Source organism: Choloepus didactylus, chromosome 7 (assembly GCF_015220235.1).
Source record: "Choloepus didactylus isolate mChoDid1 chromosome 7, mChoDid1.pri, whole genome shotgun sequence".
NCBI lineage: Eukaryota > Metazoa > Chordata > Mammalia > Pilosa > Megalonychidae > Choloepus > Choloepus didactylus.
Window position 1 is genome coordinate 126338794 of NC_051313.1, and position 20426 is coordinate 126359219.

At 40.4% G+C, this 20426-nt stretch overlaps 2 non-coding genes and 1 pseudogene across 2 annotated transcripts; 1 reads left to right on the forward strand and 2 right to left on the reverse strand.

The window, feature by feature from the left end:
* TRNAR-ACG lies at positions 1 to 73 on the reverse strand. Its single transcript has one exon. It is a non-coding gene; the product is annotated as a tRNA-Arg (tRNA).
* Positions 74 to 9500: 9427 nt separating this feature from the next.
* Positions 9501 to 16508, forward strand: LOC119540801 (annotated as a pseudogene).
* Positions 16509 to 18499: 1991 nt separating this feature from the next.
* On the reverse strand, positions 18500 to 18581 carry TRNAS-GCU. Its single transcript has one exon. It is a non-coding gene; the product is annotated as a tRNA-Ser (tRNA).
* Between the last annotated feature and the right edge of the window lie 1845 nt (positions 18582 to 20426).

The following is a 20426-nucleotide window of genomic DNA, read 5'->3' on the forward strand; positions in this document are numbered from 1 at the left end:
CGAGCCAGCCAGGAGTCGAACCTGGAATCTTCTGATCCGTAGTCAGACGCGTTATCCATTGCGCCACTGGCCCTGCCACTGGCCCTACCCTACCTAGCCCGTGAGTGTTCAGCGTCACTAATTAATCTTTACGAAGCTCTTGCACTTTTATATGATCTGCTGGGTGTGGTTTATGTCCATTCTGCTTCCCTCCCAACAGCTTCCTAGCTGAGAGAACATAAAGATTTGTTATCTTCCTTCGAATCTTATTAGCTCAATTTCCTGCCAGTCTTATGTCCTTGGCTTCGTGGTGAGGGCCCTGGCAGCAGCAGATGGCCGAGTTTTTTTTAAGGCTTAGCTGTCCGAGAAAGGAAGGAATCCTTTCAGGATTTAATGGGACTAGCATTCAGGGACTAGAATGAACAAATGGGAAAACCAAAACACTCGTAAACCGAATCGGGCTATTAATTCTTTCTCCAGGTTAGACTGTGTTCCTTCCTGTACTCCCAGGGCACAGGGCACACATCTCAATTGTAGCATCACACTGTGTTGTAAACAGCTGCCTGCTCACCTGCCTTCCCCACTAGATTGTATATTCCTTGAGAGCAACACCCCAGTGGCTACAATAACTAAATCTGCATTAAAATTCTGCATGCATGAGTCATGGATTGAGTAGGAAAAATGCCTGCAAGCATCAGGAAAACATTTAACTTATGGTTAGGTAAGCATCACAGGTCTGTGGTCCCAACCTAAGTGTTTAAGTGGAAGCTCAGTGGACAGCTATCTACAGTAGTAGCGTCCTAGTTTCCTGAATATAGCTTTGAGGCTCCTTGGAGGTGGAGATGGGCAAGTGTCCACTAAGGCAGTGAAGGATGAATAGCAGGGTTGGGCTGGAACTAGGGGCTGACAGTGAAGAGCATGTCTACTCTGCTGGTATGAAAAAGCTCAGTTAGCCAAGTGCACAGCAGGCCCACATTTTTCATACCATTTTTATGGTTGGTTTTTAGTTTTTTACAATTACAGTGATCAGAAGGAGTTTACCTATAAGACTTTTAAAACTTATTTATGAAATCTTTAGCCCAAAGATCCATTCCCCAGTAACAGGAAACTTTCAGCAACAGATCCACAATTAAAACAACACCCAGCTGTAAACAAAGTGAATTTATTAACACACATAACCTTAAGTCTAGAGGGTAGGGAGGTTACATCATTGGTTAATTCCAGGGCTCCATGATGTCATCAGGACCGAAGTTCTTCGAATCTTTGTCCCCTGCCATCTTCAACACATGTGCCTCATCCTCCCTGCTGGTTCCCCTGCAGCACCTCAAACTCTCACAATCTCAAGACAAAGTTCAGAAGAAAAACAAACCTCTTCCTTGCACCTTTTGTTGAGAGGACAACCTCTCCTATGTGCTCCCTAGATTTTCCCACACTTCTCAAAGGCTAGATTTGTATCACATATCTTCGCCTTAACCAATTATTGCTAAGAATAGGACCACTAAGATAAATTAGATCAATCATAAATCAGCCTCTGGAGCTGAGAATGGGGCCCAACTCCTCTAAAGAATAGGGCAGTGTAGAGGTAGTTATGTGAATAAAATAATTTTTCTGTTGGAAACGAGGAATGCATGGGGGTATTGGTGACTAGGTGTAGGCAAACAGTAGAAGTTTCTATACCCTATGCCATCCCTCTATTGAAAATGAAATGTTTTTTTTTTTTAGAATTTTGAGCTCTATCCATAATATTAATAAACATGAGGCTATAACTAGATTTCCACATCTAACCATCATAGAAGTAATTTAACCTACAGCTTGTATTGACTATTAATGATGAGAACCATGACATTAATTCTACGTTATGACATATCATAAATCAGGCTTGTATAAACATGGCTATTAGTGATACCATACTTCTCAGATCTTAATTACCACATAGTAAAATGACACCATAACTTTTGAAGCTGAAGTCCCAGAGACAAACATATGCATCATGGTTCAGACATCTGAAGCTTGGCCTGAAAAGGCTGCCTCAATTTGCCTCTGCAGGACAGGGTAAGAGTCTTAAATTCTTGACTCAGGAAATCAGTCATTTATGCTGCCTACATTTGTCTATAAGAGATCAAACTCTTACTGGTTCCCAGGCTTATTTTTACAGCTTGTTCAATAGCAGTTGATGTTTTCAGTTTATTTCATCATCAGGATGAGGCCATCTGTTCATGTCCAGTATAACCAGAGTTTACATTTTCTGTCTTAACTTTTACTGTATGTTTTTGTCACTGTTTATGCAGAAAAAAAAACTTGACATGGAGAGAAAAGAGCAGGCTTAGAGATAGAACTAAGTTCAAATCTTGACTGCCTTTTATTAACTTTATGAATTTGGATGAATCACCTAATTTCTTCAATCACTCTGTTATCACATCTGCAAAATAAGGATACTTACTTTGCAGGGTTGTTGTGAAGATTAAATGAGACAATGCAAATGAAGTGCCTGTTGGACATTATGCTGTCAGTAAAAGGCAGTCTTCATTAATAATAGTGTCTAACTCCTTCCCAATCTTTTAAAGCTTAACCTCAGTAACTCAAAAGACATTTACCAAATATTCATTTACCAAGCACAATGTGACACCCTAAGGTTTCAAAGATAAGTCTTACTTTCTATTCCTTGAGGAACTAACACCTAGTTAGGGAGACAAACATAAACTTATAAAATATGATAAAACAGAGTGCTATCCCAGAAATAAGAGGATGCTCTAGTGGCACAGAAGCAGAAAATTAGCTCTGGAAGGGAAGGCAGGGAGAGTTCTCCATGACATCACATTGGAAACTTGAAGAAGAAACAAAGTTGACCTTGTGAAGAAGGAAATAGAGAGCTAGAGGGTTCAGAATGTGCAAAGATGGAAAGTTATAAAAGGTGCCTGGCAAATCTGGGGAAAGCAGTTCCCTGCGGTAGAATACAGCTTGAATTGGCTTGGGGAAGAGGAACTGAAAGAGCCGGAAGAGTGGCTGGAAAGGCAGGTTGATAGTGTATATGAGCAGTTTCCACAATAATTGAACATTATTTTCTAAACCTGGTGGTTCATTTTTGTCCTTCAAACTGTATATATACTTTTTAAAATAATTTATGTCATGTATGATGTGTCACAATATTTGAAAAACTAAAACATTTTAGAAGATAGGTTGGTGCCAGCTTATCAACATTTTTATCTATCCAGATAAGGAGTTTATCCTTCGGGCAAGATGAAGACAAAGAAGATTTTTAAGAACGTTCTCCAGCTCTGTATTTTAGGAAGATCAATTCTGGCTGTGCTGTACAGCTGGACTGCAGTGGGGGAGGAGCCATATCCCAGTCTGGGCCCAGGTGACAAAGGCCCAGAGGGTGGGAGGAAGGTTCAGAGAAGGGAACAGAGGTCTGGTTGAAGTCGAACAGACACGCTGTAATAATTCATGGGAAGCAATGAGAAAGGTAGTGGTAGGGGGTGGATTTAGGATAGTGCTAAAATTTATGCATCAGAAAATTCCATTAATCTTCACTGAATGGTTAAAAAAGAGGAGGCTTGGAAGGAATATATCAATTATCAGAGATTACAATAACATCAATGTTGCCACTTGTCTTAAAATATTCCAATCCTTCCTATTTTGTTCCTAACGTATCTATAGCAGGGTTTACACATTTTTCAGTTGGCTTTTCTGCCACTTTCCTGGTCTGTTAGTTGCACAATACATATGACTCACATCTCTAGCAACCTTATTTCCTTCAAGTAATGATCACATTTCCCCTAACAAGGCATTTTTGTAGCTTGGTCTTTTGCATTGAATTTTTGAACCCAAATTACAATTTCTAACCTGCTCTGTCAGCTTTAAAAGTTTGAATACAAATAGTCTAGTGCTATTTTTTTCTTTAAAAATATAGTCATCATTACATATGTTTCACTCAATTAAAATTTGTTGACCCAATTCTGTAGTTTCCTTATGCTCCACTAAGATTCATAACTCAATCTCAACATTCTTTTTCTTATTCCTGACAAACCTAAAATTCCCCCTTCATATTTATGGTTAAAAATGAATCGCTTGAATCTCTGATCCAACTAGTAGAAATGGCAGAATTACACTTTAATAATTCTGACTTCAGTTCCTACAAGAAAATTAAATCTGATTTCTAAGACCTCCATATTCTGTATCTCCTTGTCACTGATATTAGCACTTTTTGCCTGTCCTCATGAAGTCAGACATCAGAAGGAAAAAAATCTCTACCAAAGCACAGACACTGTAATTATGGTCACTACCAGCTGTTTTAATAGTACTCATGCCTCTTTCTCCCACCATCTTCCTCCAGCTTTCTCTGGTAACAGACTCATGCCCCTGACCATAGACAGGACCGAGACACAACCCAAATGTGGCCAGTTAGAGCTCTTCTCTAGATTTCATACACTGAAGTTAGGAGAGAAACCCACCCTGTCCTCTTCCCAGAACTGCCAGAGATCATGTCACTTTACCTCTTCTCTGGGAGAATGACGCCTCCAAAAAAAAGGTAAAGTGAGAGGGGGAGAATGTACTGAAGGCTATAAGCTCCAGGTTCTAATCCCCAAAGTCTCCTGGGTACCCTACTTCCACCAGAACTACTTTCAAGTCTATTTGAATCTTTCCAATAAATTTATTTTGTTGTTGTTTGTTTAAGGTAGTTGAGTTAGGTTTTGTTACCCACAACTGAGAATTCTGAATAATACAGTGGTGAAAAGATTCTACTCAACAAAATCCCAGAGGGCAGTGAATTTTTATCAAAACTCAGACTTCATACGTGGGGACAGAGCTTTGTTGATGTTAGAAAACTACAATCAGGGGGCCAGGAATAGCAGTGAGGAGGTTGGTGGGTGTAGGGAGTCTTCAAGATGAGAAGGAAGTTTTCATTCCAAGTCCCTAACAGCCAAAGCAGACTCACCCACTTCCCTCCCTGCACCCTAACTCTATCCTCTCTCTTGAAAACCTAAGTTCCTGGGCCCCCAATCCATATCTGAACAAAGAGAATGAACAGGCCAACTCTTTCCAGTCTTACACACTAGTTATGCAACAGTGTACATGGCTGCTAAGTCTTGATTTATGGGCTAGATATGGCATCTGTACTGAAGTTAGCTTTGTCATTACTACTGAGATTGGGCTAGCCATCTCTACTCAATTTACTCGCTGTGTTTGTTCTTAGGTTCCCATGAGTCACTGATGTTTCCCTGGGTTTCACCTGGATTGGTCGCGGTAAAACACACTGAAGCCAACAGTGATGGGAGCTGAAGAAGCAGAGCGTTCCTGAGGAAAGAAGGATGATGTTGAAGATGATAATGATGAATACATCTGGCATTTACTAAGAAATTTACAGTTTTCAAATAGGCTTAACAATTGAGAAGGTGTTCTAGGGACATATAATGTGCAGGTTACTCTGTCAATTCCATTTCTTTACCCTACCCCTCACTTTACTACAATCTCTTACAAATTTCCTCCCTTCTCCAACACATGGTTCTTACAAAATGTATGAGAGATTCTCTGCCTTCTAGGAAGGTAAAATTTTAACATTATACAGCAGGAGCAGCTGCAATGAGCAAATGAGAAGTCACTGTACCAAAAGCATGCCTAAAAACTAACAGTGCTCAAGGGAAACAGTGAAACCCATAGGTATGGTTTTTCTGGATTCAGGACCTGCCCCAACCTCAACTCACAAAGACTCAAGAACACTCACCGGATAAGAGAAACAGTGTGGCGCTGCATGAAAGGATGTAATAGGGGTAGAGAAAGGTGATTTTTGCTTCCTTGTGTAACTCAGTCGCTCCCAAAATATGCAGCGAGTGCAGCAGTAGTGCAAGGAATACAAAGATACCTGTTACTCAAAAAAGAAAAGGGCAATATCCCTTCTAGTTAGCTTCGTCTGTGGCCTAAGGGCTAATTCCCAAGACCTTAAGTTGTCCTTTTATCTCCCGCAACTCTGTTTCTTTCATTTTAATTTCATTGGGTTCTCCTCCTCCTTAGCAGCCCCCGAACAGTTTCCAAGAGGCTATGTCCAATGGAGCAGCACCCTAGCCCGGAACCAAGACAGTTGAGGGCATCCCCTTCCTCCTGTCCCTTACCTGTGGTGATGAAGGTGATCGTGGAGACAAAGTAATGTTTCCAGGTATCAGGGAGTAGCTGAGGGAAGGCCAGGAGAGTAAAGCTCAGGAAGAAGGAGAGAAGAAGGGCGCTGATCATGAAAATTCGACCAAGTATGAAGTAGTCTGAATTAGGGAAGGAGAGGGAAGAGAGGCCAGCAGCTCTCTCCAGGGTCCCCTTCCTTCCTGGGTCTGAATCCCCAGAGTACTAAAAAGGCAGGGCAGAGACTTAAGGTAGGAACCTACAGCAATTGGTGGGAAACTTGGGGATGGAGGGAGAAGGATGTTGCAAAAAGATCTATAACAGTGATTCTACCTGGAATGGTATCCCTAGAGTGGCCTGATCTCTTGGTTAAGAACTACTTCTAAAATGAGCCACTGTTACTGATGGGAGTACAATTGTTTCCTTCAGGTGTTCTGGGGCAGAAAAAGAGGTTGAGAATTCTTGGAAAGTACAGGGTTGGAGCTAGCCCTCCTTTCAAGGCCAGAACTTACTTGATTTTGATGGAGGAATCCAACATGTGATGTCATCACTGCAAATTGCAAAGAGAGCACTAAACAGGACTTGGGAACTGCCTGTGATTTCTATCTTCACCCAGGTGGAGAGGCTGAACGCCCACCACAGAAGAGCAGAGCCAGTGAAAGCGCAGATGAGGATTAGAATGCGATATGGTCTAATTATCCCACATTTTACACAAAAGGGCACTGACTGAAAAGAAAAAGGTGTTTGTGGGGGGAGGAATTAGATTTCCTCAGTTCTTTTGCGATTTCTTTCCATTCTTAATGCCTGCACAAGTCCAGCCTCCATGCCTTTGCTCATACTCAGCTTTGTAGGGCTCCCCTTCCTCCTGGTACCCTAAACAAATTCTCTCCAGGCCACAGACTGACACAGCTTCCCCTACCCCAGCGAGGCCTGAGATTTCTCACCTCTGATCTCCACTTCTTTTCTGGACCACTTTCTTGTACACAATCATCTGAAGTCTTGTATGGTTACTGAGCTTTCCCTGGGTATATATCTTGTCTCTTCACCTAAATTGGAAGTCCCTAGAGGACAACAGTCCTTCTTAACCTCCCACCATATTAAGCACAGTGCTTTACATGTAGGGAGATCTCAGCAAATATCTGTTAACAGAATATCTGTTAACCATAAAACATGCCAAATACATTCCTTGGCTTTGTCAAAAGAAGTAAAACTTTTCAGATACCCTGAAGCCTCAGCATTTCTCTGCATCATCTCTACTCTCAAATCACAACTTTTCTTTTCCTTCTGCTTCTGTTAATGTTCCCAGCTTACCAGGTCTCTTATTTCTTCTTTTAACCTTCTTTCCTTTTCTGCTCTCCAAAAATATTCTCTTTCAGCTTTCATCCTTTGGTTACACTATGCTTTCTAGAGCTCTTTTAACACTGAGGCCCACTCTCCTAGCCTTCTCAAGAGTAGAACCCTGTGGTCCCTCTCTGTCTTCCTATTGGCTGGAAGGTTTAGTGACATCATAAGCATGTAAAGTCTATCCCCAACAGGGAATGGGATCCTACCCTGCTGCCCCATCATATAAAAATCATGATACCTGCCATACACCTCAACCCAACACCTTTATGTTTCCCTTGTCAGAGGTGTGCCCCAAAAGCTGTGGCTTGTGTCCTTAGCTCCAACTCTTAATACTGACTAGGCAAGTTCAATGTGTTCATGTACAAAAAAATTAAAGAACACCTGAGAGATGGGAAAATCAGTGAAATGGCTGGAAAGGTATGAGTAGGAACCAATTTTGTGTTAAGGATATAGTGGGACACATTGTACCCTTCATTCTTCACCAGCATGATATTAGATAGAGCTGAGCAGAGTGATCTTATAAGACAAAAGAGCAAGATGCTCTAGTGGTAACCGGCCCAGGACTCTCCTCTAAGAACCAGACTGATGCATCTCACTCTAACCTCAAGGGCTGTAAATATGCTCTCCAACACCAGATGAAACTGGAAGCTTTCAAATGGTTTAAGTGCAACCCACTAAAAGATATGTTTTACACTGTTGACCTAGTTGGTATATATGTGTGTGTAGATATAATTAAGTTTTTTCACAAACAATTCTTACATAATGTACATGCAAGTAGACTGTTTTTACTCTTTCTTTATTAAACAAAATATACTATTAAATGATCTCAAAGTGTCACCTCGGAGATTACTTAAGTGTTACTTTAGCAATAGAAAGCTCAGCTCTGCCAGATATCACATTTACCAAGTGGTTAAATAGAGCATGACCATAAACTGGCAGTGTCCAGCTCTTGATTGATGCAATGAACACTGCATCACCTGTGTAGTGCTCTTATCAAAGATGTTTGAAACAATCAGACAAATGCAGACTGTGGAGGCATTCGGCAAGGCATCTGGCTTGAATTCTTCAAAAGTATCAAGGTCATAAAAGACAAAAGAATAATAGGGGGACTATTTTATATTAAGAATGAAAGACCCAATAATATGTTATCCCTGATTGGTTCCTGACAACATAAACCCTAAAGAACATTTTAGGAACAGTGTGGAAATATGAACATTAAGCAATATGTTAGATAATATCATATATGCTAAATTTCTTAGGGATGAAGTTTCATGAGGTAAGCAGCTTACCTTTAAATGGCTCAGCAAAAAAATAAGTCTGAGAGGAGGAGGGAAAGCAAATTTTGCCAAATGTCTACATTGGTGAATCTAGGTAAAAGAATATGGGTATTCAATGAACTCTCCATTTTTCTGTAGCTTTAATATTTCCAAAATAAAAATTTTGGGAAACTTTGGGAAAAAACACATTTTCTGAGAGTTAGTCCTACATATGAGAAACCACTACCAAAATAAAGAAATAAGAAAGTTTTAAAAGAAATAATATAATTCAGGGATGATCACAAGTGGAATTCTCTTAGAGACATATCTCTGTTTAGAAATAGTAGCTGTGTGAACCTAAACAGAAGTGTAGTATCTACTCAAAGCGTTATCAGTTTGGCAATTTCCCATATGTTGCCATGTATCTCTACACTCTGTTGGCAACATTTGAAGTATATATACGGTGTCTTATTATTGTTTTTAATGTCCAAGACTTGGAAAAGTTTTATGTAACCATAATAAGTGTGGAAAAACAACAATTACTACTATGGATAAAGGAAATAATAACTACCATTTACCAATCCAAACTACTGCCAGATGAGAACATTTTACTCTTTTATGAGGACCAAAAGAGCTAATCTCTTTTGGTGCTCATAAAATCCCTAACATTTAAGTTAAATATGCTCATTTTACAGAGGAACTGTGGCTCAAGTTACCTGGCTAGTAAGAAGCAGGGCTGGTATATTAACTTAGGTCTAAATTATTCCAAGCTGTGTTCTTAACTTTGACCTATCTGCTAGCTCCTATAAGAACATGAAGCTTCCAGATTCTGCTGAAATATGTGGGCATGAAGTCCTTTGCCAAAGCATAAATATGACTGATGCCATCATCCCAGGTACATTACAAGACGCTTCTTATCTAGGGTACATTCTAAAACAACGTATTTTTCACAAACCATTTCTTTCAGTAACCTCTGTGTACCTACTCATATGTGATTGAGCTACTTTAGAAGTAATAAAAGATGTGACCTCTTAAAATGCCTTCTTTGTTTTATGTGAACATACTGAAGCACATATTTTTCTTAGTGTGTATTTCAATAAAGACTATGTCTAGGTTACGAGTATGTTATAATAATAGATCAAATCTGAGGAAAAAAGCAAATTTTCTTGTAAGTCACCACAAGAGAGCAAACACACAAATACTAAATGCTAAGGCACTTAGATTAAATTGAAACATCAAAGGTTTCAGGTAGTAAACAGCTAATAATCAACAAATATTTTAGGAGCTAAAGATACAGCAGTGAAAAAAACAGATGGTTCTTATCCTTAAGAAATTTAAATTCTATTGCTGGTAAAAATACAATAAAAAGATATTTAAATATATGTTCTAGTACTCATAAATGCTATAATGAGACTTGAAGTTATTTTAGCTGTAGTAATCAGAGCAGGCCTCTGTGAAAGGGTGGTATCTGAGTTGAGTTCTAAACAGAAACAGCAGCTTCATGATTGTCTGGGGAAAGCTTTCTGTCAGCTAAAGAAACAGCAGGTGAAAAGCACAGCTAGAAATAAGCTTAAAGTATTTGAAAAGAAAAAGAGGCCTGTAAGAGCACAGCAAAGATGGTTGAAGGAGATGAAGTCAGAGAGGTAAGCAGGGACCAGATTCTAATGGTAATAAGTTGTTTATTTTGGTTGTTTTAGGAAGTGAAGATGCTTAAGTACAGTGTGCCAGTTTGGATGTATTATGTCCCCCAAAATGCCATGTTCTTTGAGCAATCTTGTGGGGGCAGATGTATTAGTGTTGATTAGGTTGGAATCCTTTGATTGTTTCCATGGAGATGTGACTCAATCAACTGTGGGTGAGACCTCTGATTGGATAATTTCCATGGAGGTGTTACCCCACCTATTCAGGTTGGGTCTTAATTGAATCACTGGAGTCCTATAAAAGTGTTCACAGAAAGAAGGAGGTGCTGCAGCTGAGAGAAACATTTTGGAGATGGCCATTAAAAGCTGACACTGACATTTTGGAGAATGCCGTTTTGAAACGCAACCTGGAAGCAAGCAGATACCAGCCACGTGCCTTCCCAGGTGACAGAGATTTTCCGGATGCCGATGGCCTTTCTCCAGTGAAGGTACCCTATCATTGATGCCTTGTCTTGGACACTTTATGGCTTTAAGATTGTAACTTTGTAACCAAATAAACCCCTTTTACAAAGGCCAACCCATTTCTGGTGTTTTGCGAAATGGCAGCATTAGCAAATGGGAAAATGCAGGATGGATAATTTAGAAAGATTATGCAGGCTGCTGTGTGAAGGATGAAACATGGCTGCAGGCAAGCATAGAGGGAGGGAAATTAGATACTGAGCTGTTATGAGAATACAACATGTTGCAATGGAGGTGGTGAGAAACGTTTGCATTTTGGATATCTGGGTGTAAAGCTAATAGGACTTCCTGATGGATGATGCAGTGATTATATGCATGGAATTGGGAACCAGGTTTCATGAATCCTGGTTCTGTAACTTACCAGCTGTATGACCACTTGGACAGTCACTTAACCTCCCTGTCCTTCAATTTCCTCTTTTAAAATGATGATATTAATATTATCTTCATAGGATTGCCATGAGGATTAAATGAGTCAATATATCTAAGTACTTAAAACAGTATCTAAAACACAGAAAATGCTAGGTGAGTATCACACTCAGAGGCCCCAGGAAATGCAAGACACCTGTTCAGAAAGGAAGTACACACAGGAGAAACTCATGAAAGGAAAGCAAAGCACTATTTTATTATCAAGTTTTCTGACCTAAACCCAGTGTTATGGTTTGATAAAGTTGCCAAAATGCAATATACCAGAAATGGATTGGCTTTTACAATGGGGATTTATTAACTTAGAATTTATAGTTCTTAGGCCATGAAAATGTCTGCTCCTGGCAGCATTTGGTTGAGTAGGTTTTAACAGTTGGCCTCTATCTAGTTTGCTAATGCTGCCAGAATGCAAAACACCAGAGACGGATTGGCTTTTATAAAAGGGGGTTTATTTGGTTAGACAGTTACAGTCTTAAGGCCATAAAGTGTCCAAGTTAACACATCAGCAATAGGGTACCTTCACTGGTGCATGGCCAATGGTGTCTGGAAAACCTCTGTTAGCTAGGAAGGCACGTGGCTGGTGTCTGCTCCAAAGTTCTGGTTTCAAAATGGCTTTCTCCCAGGACATTCCTCTCTAGGCTGCAGTTCCTCAAAAATGTCACTCTTAGTTGCACTTGGGGTATTTGTCCTCTCTTAGCTTCTCCGGAGCAAGAGTCTGCTTTCAACGGCCATCTTCAAAATGTCTCTCATCTGCAGCTCCTGTGCTTTTTTCAAAGTGTCCCTCTTGGCTGTAGCTCCTCTTCAAAGTGTCACTCTCAGCTGCACTGAGTTCCTTCTGTTTGCCAGCTCATTTATATGGCTCCAGTGATTTAATTTAGACCCACCCTGAATGGGTGGGGTAACAACTCCATGAAAACTATCCAATCAGAGTCATCACCCACAGTTGGGTGGGGCACATCTCCATTGAAACACTCAAAGAAATGCAATCTAATTAACTCTGATAGGTCTGCCCATACAAGATTACATCAAAGATAGTGGTGCTTGGGGGACATTATACATTCAAACTGGCACATTCCACCCCCTGGACCGCAAAATGACATTATCTTTCCATATACAAAATACATTCATCCCACAACAATATCACAGAAATTTAAATCATTTCAGTAACAATATTAAGTACAAGATCCCATCAAAATCAATTATAGGTGTGATCAGTCCTAAGGCATAATTCTCCTTTAGCTTTGGATCTGTGAACTTAGAACAAGTTATGTGTTTCCAATATACAAAGGAGGGACATTCATAGGATAAACATTCCCATTGCCATAAGGAGAAACAGTAAGGAAAACAGGGTTAACAGGACCAAAACAGTTCCTAAAACCCGCAGGACAAATTCCATTAGATTTCAAAGTCTGAGAGTGATTAACAGAACGAGGCTGCATCCTTGAGGCTTGAGAGAGTGGAAGTCTCCCTAAGGGCCTTTTTGGCAGCACTTTTCTCTCCAAAAGCTGGGGTGAGTTCTCCAACATATCCACCTTCTTGGCCCCACCCTCCTCAAACATTGGGGCAGCACCCGGATTCCCTTCCATCTCTGGGGCACATGCTCAACCCCTTTAGAACAGTGTGGTGGCAGCCAGGCTCTCCCCAATTCCCTGGGAATGTGCTCCACCCTCTTTGGGGCTTGGGGTGGCAGAACATTTCCTGAGCATTGAGGTGGAAGGCCCGCCCTCGACCTCCAGGGCAAACTCACCCTTTCCATGTGTGTGGGCTGCTCTGCTCTCCCAGCCCAAGGCCTCTTGACTCCAGACTTCAACCTCCATGGCTCTGTCTTTGAAGAAATTTTTCCTTCAATTTTTTCCTTGTCTGTATCCTCCAGTCCAGAATGGCAATGGCTCTGTCTATAAAGATCTCACAAAAATTCTGTTGGCTTTGCACATAGCACACAGGGGTCAAAGCCGTCAGACAATAGGACTTTCCACAAATCCTTTCTGCTTAACTCCTTTTCCAATCTTGGCTTGTACTGAAATGGCAGCTGGGTTCCATGTTTGGTTACATCCTCACATTGGGCTGTAGCTTCTGGGATTCCACCCCCTGGAGACCTGTAATTTTCCAAGCCATCAGCTTCTGGTTTCTTTGAACCTCAGAGTTCAGTTCTCAGTTTATCTCTCTGTGCTCACATTTTACTATAAGCTGCAAGGAGAAGCCAGGGTACATTCTCCACACGTAGTCTGGAGATCTCCTCAGCTAAGTATTCCAGGTTGTTGGTTTCAAATTTTTCCTTCCATCTGTCACCAGGACTCAGTTTTGCCAAATTCTCTGCCACTTTAAAACAAGGATCGCCTTTCTTCCAGTTCACAACAACACATTCATCATTTCTGTTCAAGTCCTCGTCAGAAGTATCTTTAGAGTCCATATTTCCATAAACAGTCTCTTCAAAGCAGTTTAGGCCTTTTCTATCAAGCTCCTCACAATTCTTCCAGAATCTCCCCCTAATCCATTTAAAAAGCCATTCCAACATGTTTGGTATTTGCAAACTCAGCAGCACCAGCACCCCACTTCTCCAGTACCAAAATCTGTTCTAGTTTGCTAATGCTGCTGGAATGCAAAACACCAGAGATGGATTGGCTTTTATAAAAGGGGGGTTATTTGGTTAGATAGTTACAGTCTTAAGGCCATAAAGTGTCCAAGGTAACACATCAGCAATTGGGTACCTTCACTGGAGTATGGCCAATGGTGTCCAGAAAACCTCTGTTAGCTGGGAAGGCACAAGGCTGGTGTCTGCTCCAAAGTTCTGGTTTCAAAATGGCTTTCTCCCAGATGTTCCTCCCTAGGCTGCAGTTCCTCAAAAATGTCACTCTTAGTTGCACTTGGGGTATTTGTCCTCTCTTAGCTTCTCCGGAGCAAGAGTCTGCTTTCAATGGCCATCTTTAAAATGTCTCTCATGTCCAACTTAATCCCCACTAATATGTCTGCCCCACAAGATTACGTCAAAGATAATGGTGTTTGGGGGACATAAAACATTCAAACTGGCACAGCCTTCTATTGTGAAGGCCTATCCAGTTTGACCTGATGTTGAGGACTAGGAAAACCCATTGAAGACTTGTAAACCATGAATTCATAGAATCAGTTTGTGATTTTGAAAGATGACTCTGAAAGTATTAAGGTGTATGTGTCAAAGATTGTAAAAACTGGAAGCATGAGGCAAATGAGGAAATTGTCATACTAATCGAAATGTATATTGAGCAGAAGAAGGAGCACTATGAAAAATGAAAAGTGGATAGATTTGAGAGATGCTAAAGAAGTGGAAACAACAGGATTTGATAGGTGTTTGTATGTGGGATGTAGAGAGGCTAGAGGGGTTGAGGATGAACCTCCGGTTTTTCAAATTGGCTGATGGGAATATCATAGATAGAAGTAGAAAACCCGGGAGGAAATTCAAGTTCGAGAATTTTTAGTTCCATTCAGCATGTGTGAGATTGAAAATATCCAGATATAAGGAGTTGAACAAGCAGGTTGATTTTTTTAATTCAGTTTTATTGAAATATATTCACATACCATACAATCATCCATGGTATACAATCAACTGTTCATAGTACGATCATATAGTTATGCATTCATCACCACAGTCTATTTCTAAACATTTTCCTTACATCAGAAAGAATCAGAATAAGAATAAAAAATAAAAGTAAAAAAAGAACACCCAAACCATCCCCCCATCCTACCCTATTTGTCATTTATTTTTTGTCCCCATTTTTCTACTCATCCATCCATACACTAGATAAAGGGAGTGTGAGCCACAAGCTTTTCACAATCACACTGTCACCCCTTGTAATCTACATTATTACACAGTCATCTTCAGGAGTCCAGACTACTGGGTTGGAGTTTGGCAGTTTCAGGTATTTACTTCTAGCTATTCCAAAACATTAAAAGCTAAGAAGTGTTATCTATATAGTGCATAAGAATGTCCACCAGAGTGACCTCTCGACTCCATTTGAAATCTCTCAGCCACTGAAATTATTTTGTATCATTTTGCATCCCCTTTTTGGTTAAAAAGATATTCTCAATCCCACAATGCCGGGTCCAGATTCATCCCCGGGAGTCATATCCTGTGTTGCCAGGGAGATTTATACCCATGGGAGTTGAGTCCCACGTAGTAGGGAGGGCTGTGAGCTCACTTGACGAGGTGGCTCAATTAGCAAACAGGTTGATTTTGCTCGTATGAAGCTCAGAAAAAAAAAAATCTGGATTCCAAATTTAGATGTTTGTCTCTTCATCTCATAGATGGCATTTGAGGCCACATAGACTCAGACACAGAGAAAGGAATAGAGTTCTTTAGACAAAAATCTGCTGCTTTATGTATATCATGACTCCTGGTTCACCTTTCACTGTTCTGTATCATGAGAAAAGCAGAATGATATGAAATATTCTTTGCGGAGTACTGGTGCTATTTTCAAAAGGTATTTGCTGGAGCCAAAGTTTTTCTGCCCATGAAGTAAGAAATGGTTTTGAACATCATCAAGGGAGCAATCCTCCTAGCATTGTGGGGAATATCTTTGTTTTTGTGACTTATATGTACATTTTCTTCTTGGACACTGAGAAGAAATCTTTACACCTTATTCTTTTCTACTTGGCTTTCACAAATATTATGATACTATTTTCCAAAGGAGTGCCAAAGACAATGGAAGATTTGTTTTGAGAAACATCCTATAGATGATATTGGCTGTAAAATTGCTGTTTATCTGGGGAGGGTGGCTTGGGGTCTTTCAGTCTGTACCAACAGTCTTGTCACTGTGGTCCAGGCTATCGTCATCAGGCCCAGAACCTCCACATGGCTGAGGCTCAAGCCAAGGAATGCAAGGCATATCCTTCCCTTTTTTCCTCTTCTTTTGGATTCTCAGTTCCTTGATAAGTGTGAACTTAGTGTATCATATCACAAATATCAGCATGACCAGATCACAAATTAGTAAAAGTGATAATTTATTTTCTACAAGAAAGGAAGATAATAAGATGGATTTTCCTTGCTCTTGTGGTCCTATGAGATGGCCTGTTTCAGTGTGTCATGGGCTGGGCCAGTGGCTTCCTGATATTTCTTCTCCACAGTCACCACAAGTATGCCCTTCTACCTTCAACACTCCAAGTTTCTCTCCAAACTCCCCCAGAGATGAAAGCCACTTGAAGTCTTCTTCTCATGCTTTGTTTTCTTTTCTTTTATTGGACAGATTGTAATATTTCTTTTACCTAAATTCCTTCTTAGAAAATAATTCCATAATGTTAAATATCTGAGACTTTCTAATGCTTGGGTAGGCAATCTTTGGCCCATTTGTACTGATTCACAGAGATGGAATTCTGCCTGAATGTTTTCTCAAGTCTCAGTAAGACTTGAGAAAATGTTTGTTTCATTCTTCCCTTCAGTAAGAAAGTTTGAAATAACCATTAGTTCTGTTATGCTGTGTGTAAAAGAAAATATATCAAGAATGAGTAGCATAAGCATGTCAAGGTCTATTCTCATTAAAACAAACCTGGTGACTGGCAGCCCTGAACTGACACAAGAGATCATTGAAAGCTAGAGGGACCTGGTCATCTTCTCATTCTCAATTCTGCTAACCTCTAGAAGTGGCTTCAATTCTCATGTGTTTAAGATGGCTCTTTCACCACCAGGTTACCAGTAGTAAGAAGAAAGAAGACAAAAGAAGGGAAAACACAGAAGGAACAGCACTTATAAAAGCAAAACTTGCCCATTTTCTTTACGTTCTAATGGGTTCAACTATGTCACAGGACCACTCATCTCTTCAAGAGGGACTATGAAATGTAATTTTTCATTTTTCCACATTGCTATTCCCATTGACCAGGTTCTCTCATAAATAACTCATAGATAACCAAAGCAGGCCTTTGAGGTTTTTAGGTGGTACCTAATTTGAGTTTCCTGATGACAGAATAGTTTCCCCAGAGAGGAACTGAGAAACGCAGACAGGGAGACCTAAGGATGAGCTCATATGCAGGGACTGTTGAAGCTCTGACATGCGTATGTGACATTTTTATAATATTGTCTCTAATTTCAATGTATTTTAAAATTGCCATAATAAAATATTTTGAGATAATATTTTACCCTTATTATCTTAAGGATAATAGGTTTAGAGCAGATGACAATGTATTTGGAATACAATATTTGGGAAAAAAATAACTACAAGCATCATCCTAACTCCATAAATCTCAAATGTCTGTAAATATATAACACAAATTCTATTATGTAAATATAAAATACTTACTTGCAAAACTAGATTGCCTATCGATGCTAAAGAATCTGGATCACTCAAGCATTAATGGTGACATTATAAAAAGAAACAACAAATTTCAAACAAAATTGGTCCATTATTAAAAGATCCATAAAGAGATCAAAGCCTTTGACTAGTTAATTCTCCTAGAAACCAAAATTTTAAAGATAGAAGAATGGCTACAGTAGGATATAGTATTGACCACTCCATTGACTATTACACAGCTATTTAAATGATCATGAAAAAGACTGATTTTAACTGAAAACAAATGAGGAATTTTGTTTCTTCCTGCTTGTATATAAAGGATTCATGGATGTAATCATCTGATGATAAGCACAGTAAATTTGGGGGGATGTTGTGGTTGTTGCTTGAAAATAATTTACCCCAACTTTAAAATTACCATTTAACCCCCTGTTCCATCCCTAAGTGCCATAAGTTTGTTTATTTCCAGTAGACTTGTTCTTGAGTATCTCACTATTGAAATTGTTTGTGTCTTGCTGCGTGTTTTTTTTTTCCTGCTAATCTCACCTCCTTCATAAGATTTCATTTTACTTTTCACAATACTAAACTGGAAAGACCAAACTATCCCCTTTTTGTTAACTGCTTTGGGCTACTTTTATTCTCTCTCTATCCCTGCTTCCCTCTCACTATTCTCTATACCTGTCCACTTCCTTCTTCTTATATTTAGAAACTTATTAAATGGATCTTGTGAAGGATCCGACTCACAATATCAGTTGGTTGAAAACAAAGCCTTTTCAAGGAGTCTAAAGTGTGCTAAATATCAATATTAGATAAAGTAAAATTAAAGGCGTGTCTGGCAAAATGTGCTCTAACATGTGGGACGGGGGTGGGGGTGGGGGTGGGGAAGAACTCAGAGACGAAGGCAGAAGTTAAGATAAGAGCCCACAGCAGATTTCTGGGTTGGTGTAGATGGACGCCAGGCTAAAACATCACTGACTAACGACGAAGGTGGGATTCGAACCCACGCGTGCAGAGCACAATGGATTAGCAGTCCATCGCCTTAACCACTCGGCCACCTCGTCCCGACGAGGACACTCCCTCAAGCGCTCTAACCTAAGTTTTATTCTCAGCAATTTACCAGCCTCCAATTAAATGATGTTCAGGCGATAATTGAGAGACATCTGGAGGAGACCTGAAGATGTTTAGCTTCCACATGCACCAACAAGGAACTGGAGTGGAAAAGCTACGAGGGGAAAAAAACAACAAAAAAAACCCAAAGGACTTTGCCTTCAGAAGACTCCGAAAAGTGGTTAAGATGTGATAGAAACACAGTTGCTAGGGTCGTCGCTCCCTTTCTGAGGCTCGCGTACCCCGGGGCAAGAGGCCCATCAGTGAGAAGTCTGGGCAGGGGTGGGAGTGGCTGGGCTAGAAGTCGCCAATAGGTGTTGCCTTCCCTTCGGGTGTCAGGTGCGCCGTATTCCCGCGCCGCCGGCTCACGGCAGCCCGAGAGCGCCCCGGAGCCCGCAGAGGACTGAGGCTCACAGAATGGGTACCCTGGGCTTGGCCTCTGCAGAGGGGAAAGGGCGAGATCCGGACTCAAAATTCGTGGTTATAAAACAGTCTGGAAAATGAGGGTGATTGGATCTGAGTAGGGCAATGATTAATTTCTACTCAATGTTATTGCCGTTTCACAACTCCGGGGAGCAATTTCAGAAAGAAGTATCAATTAAGGATTGATTCTTAGGGCTCTTATCCTGGGATCATGGCCACAAATTCTGATTTTCCCTCCCCCAAATGTCATTCCTGGGATGGTTTCTACTGGAGAGTTTGCCAAACTTTCATTCGATTTTTCAAGGGATCTGGTGCTGAAAAAGGAAAAACAAACCAAAACAAAAATTCACCCCTAAAGGAGAAAATAATTCAGTGAAAGGGAGAAAATAAGCTTTTCTATCTTCATTTCATTGTTTAATAGAATGAATAAAATACACAGATGAATAAACATGAATAGGGATTAATTCTGACTAGCCAGAATGAATCATAAGTGTCTGGGTAAAGAAAAAAATATTGGAGGTCAATCTTGCAGATGCTGGGGAAGTCACAGACAGCCTTGCCGCCATCTCCCAGCCCTCGCCATCTCCCAGCCCTCGCTTACAGTGTGCAGATGTTTCAATATGTTTCCGCTCCTCAGCCTGAGGAGATCTTAGGTCTCAGGTCTAATGGAATGGCCCGATCCTACCTTGAGCCCCAAATCAGGAACTAGCAGTTCCAGATGCTTATCAGGGCAGGAACTTTCATTAGCAGAGCCCTCCTCCCTGGGATGTATAAATACTCTGTCTTCCGCAGTACAGGGTCTTTTATCTCTGAATGGAAAAGAGCCGTGGGATCTGCCACCCACCCACCCTGACTGGAACATTTGGCCTCCCCCAGGTACCAGCCACGATGGACTTTCCTTCCCTGCTCTTCTGGACCCTTTGTACTGTATAACTAATAAAACTGTCATTTGCTGAAAGTTTCTGTTGTGCCTGCGCCTGTGTTCCCAGGAGCTACTGTATAGAAACTCCTCCACAGAAGAGCAAATTTTCTATGGGCGGCAAATAGACAGGTGTCCCAGGCAGGGAGGCAGGCAGTATCTAGAATGGAGATGATCATTGAGAGCCCATGCTCTCCAGTTACGTCTTCCGAAGTCCAGTATTTGGCTCAGGGATAATTCCTTTTTAATTAAAAAAAAATTCTTTACACATTATTTCAAAGTTAGAGAAAAGTTGCAAGAATATATGTGTAGCACAAAGAATATCCCAGATTCATATATTGTTAATATTTTACTCCATTTTCTTTTCCATTTGCTATTTCTCTCTACACATTTAAAATTTTGTATTTATATTTATAAATGTAAATATGAGTATTTCTCTATCTATATCTTTATCTTT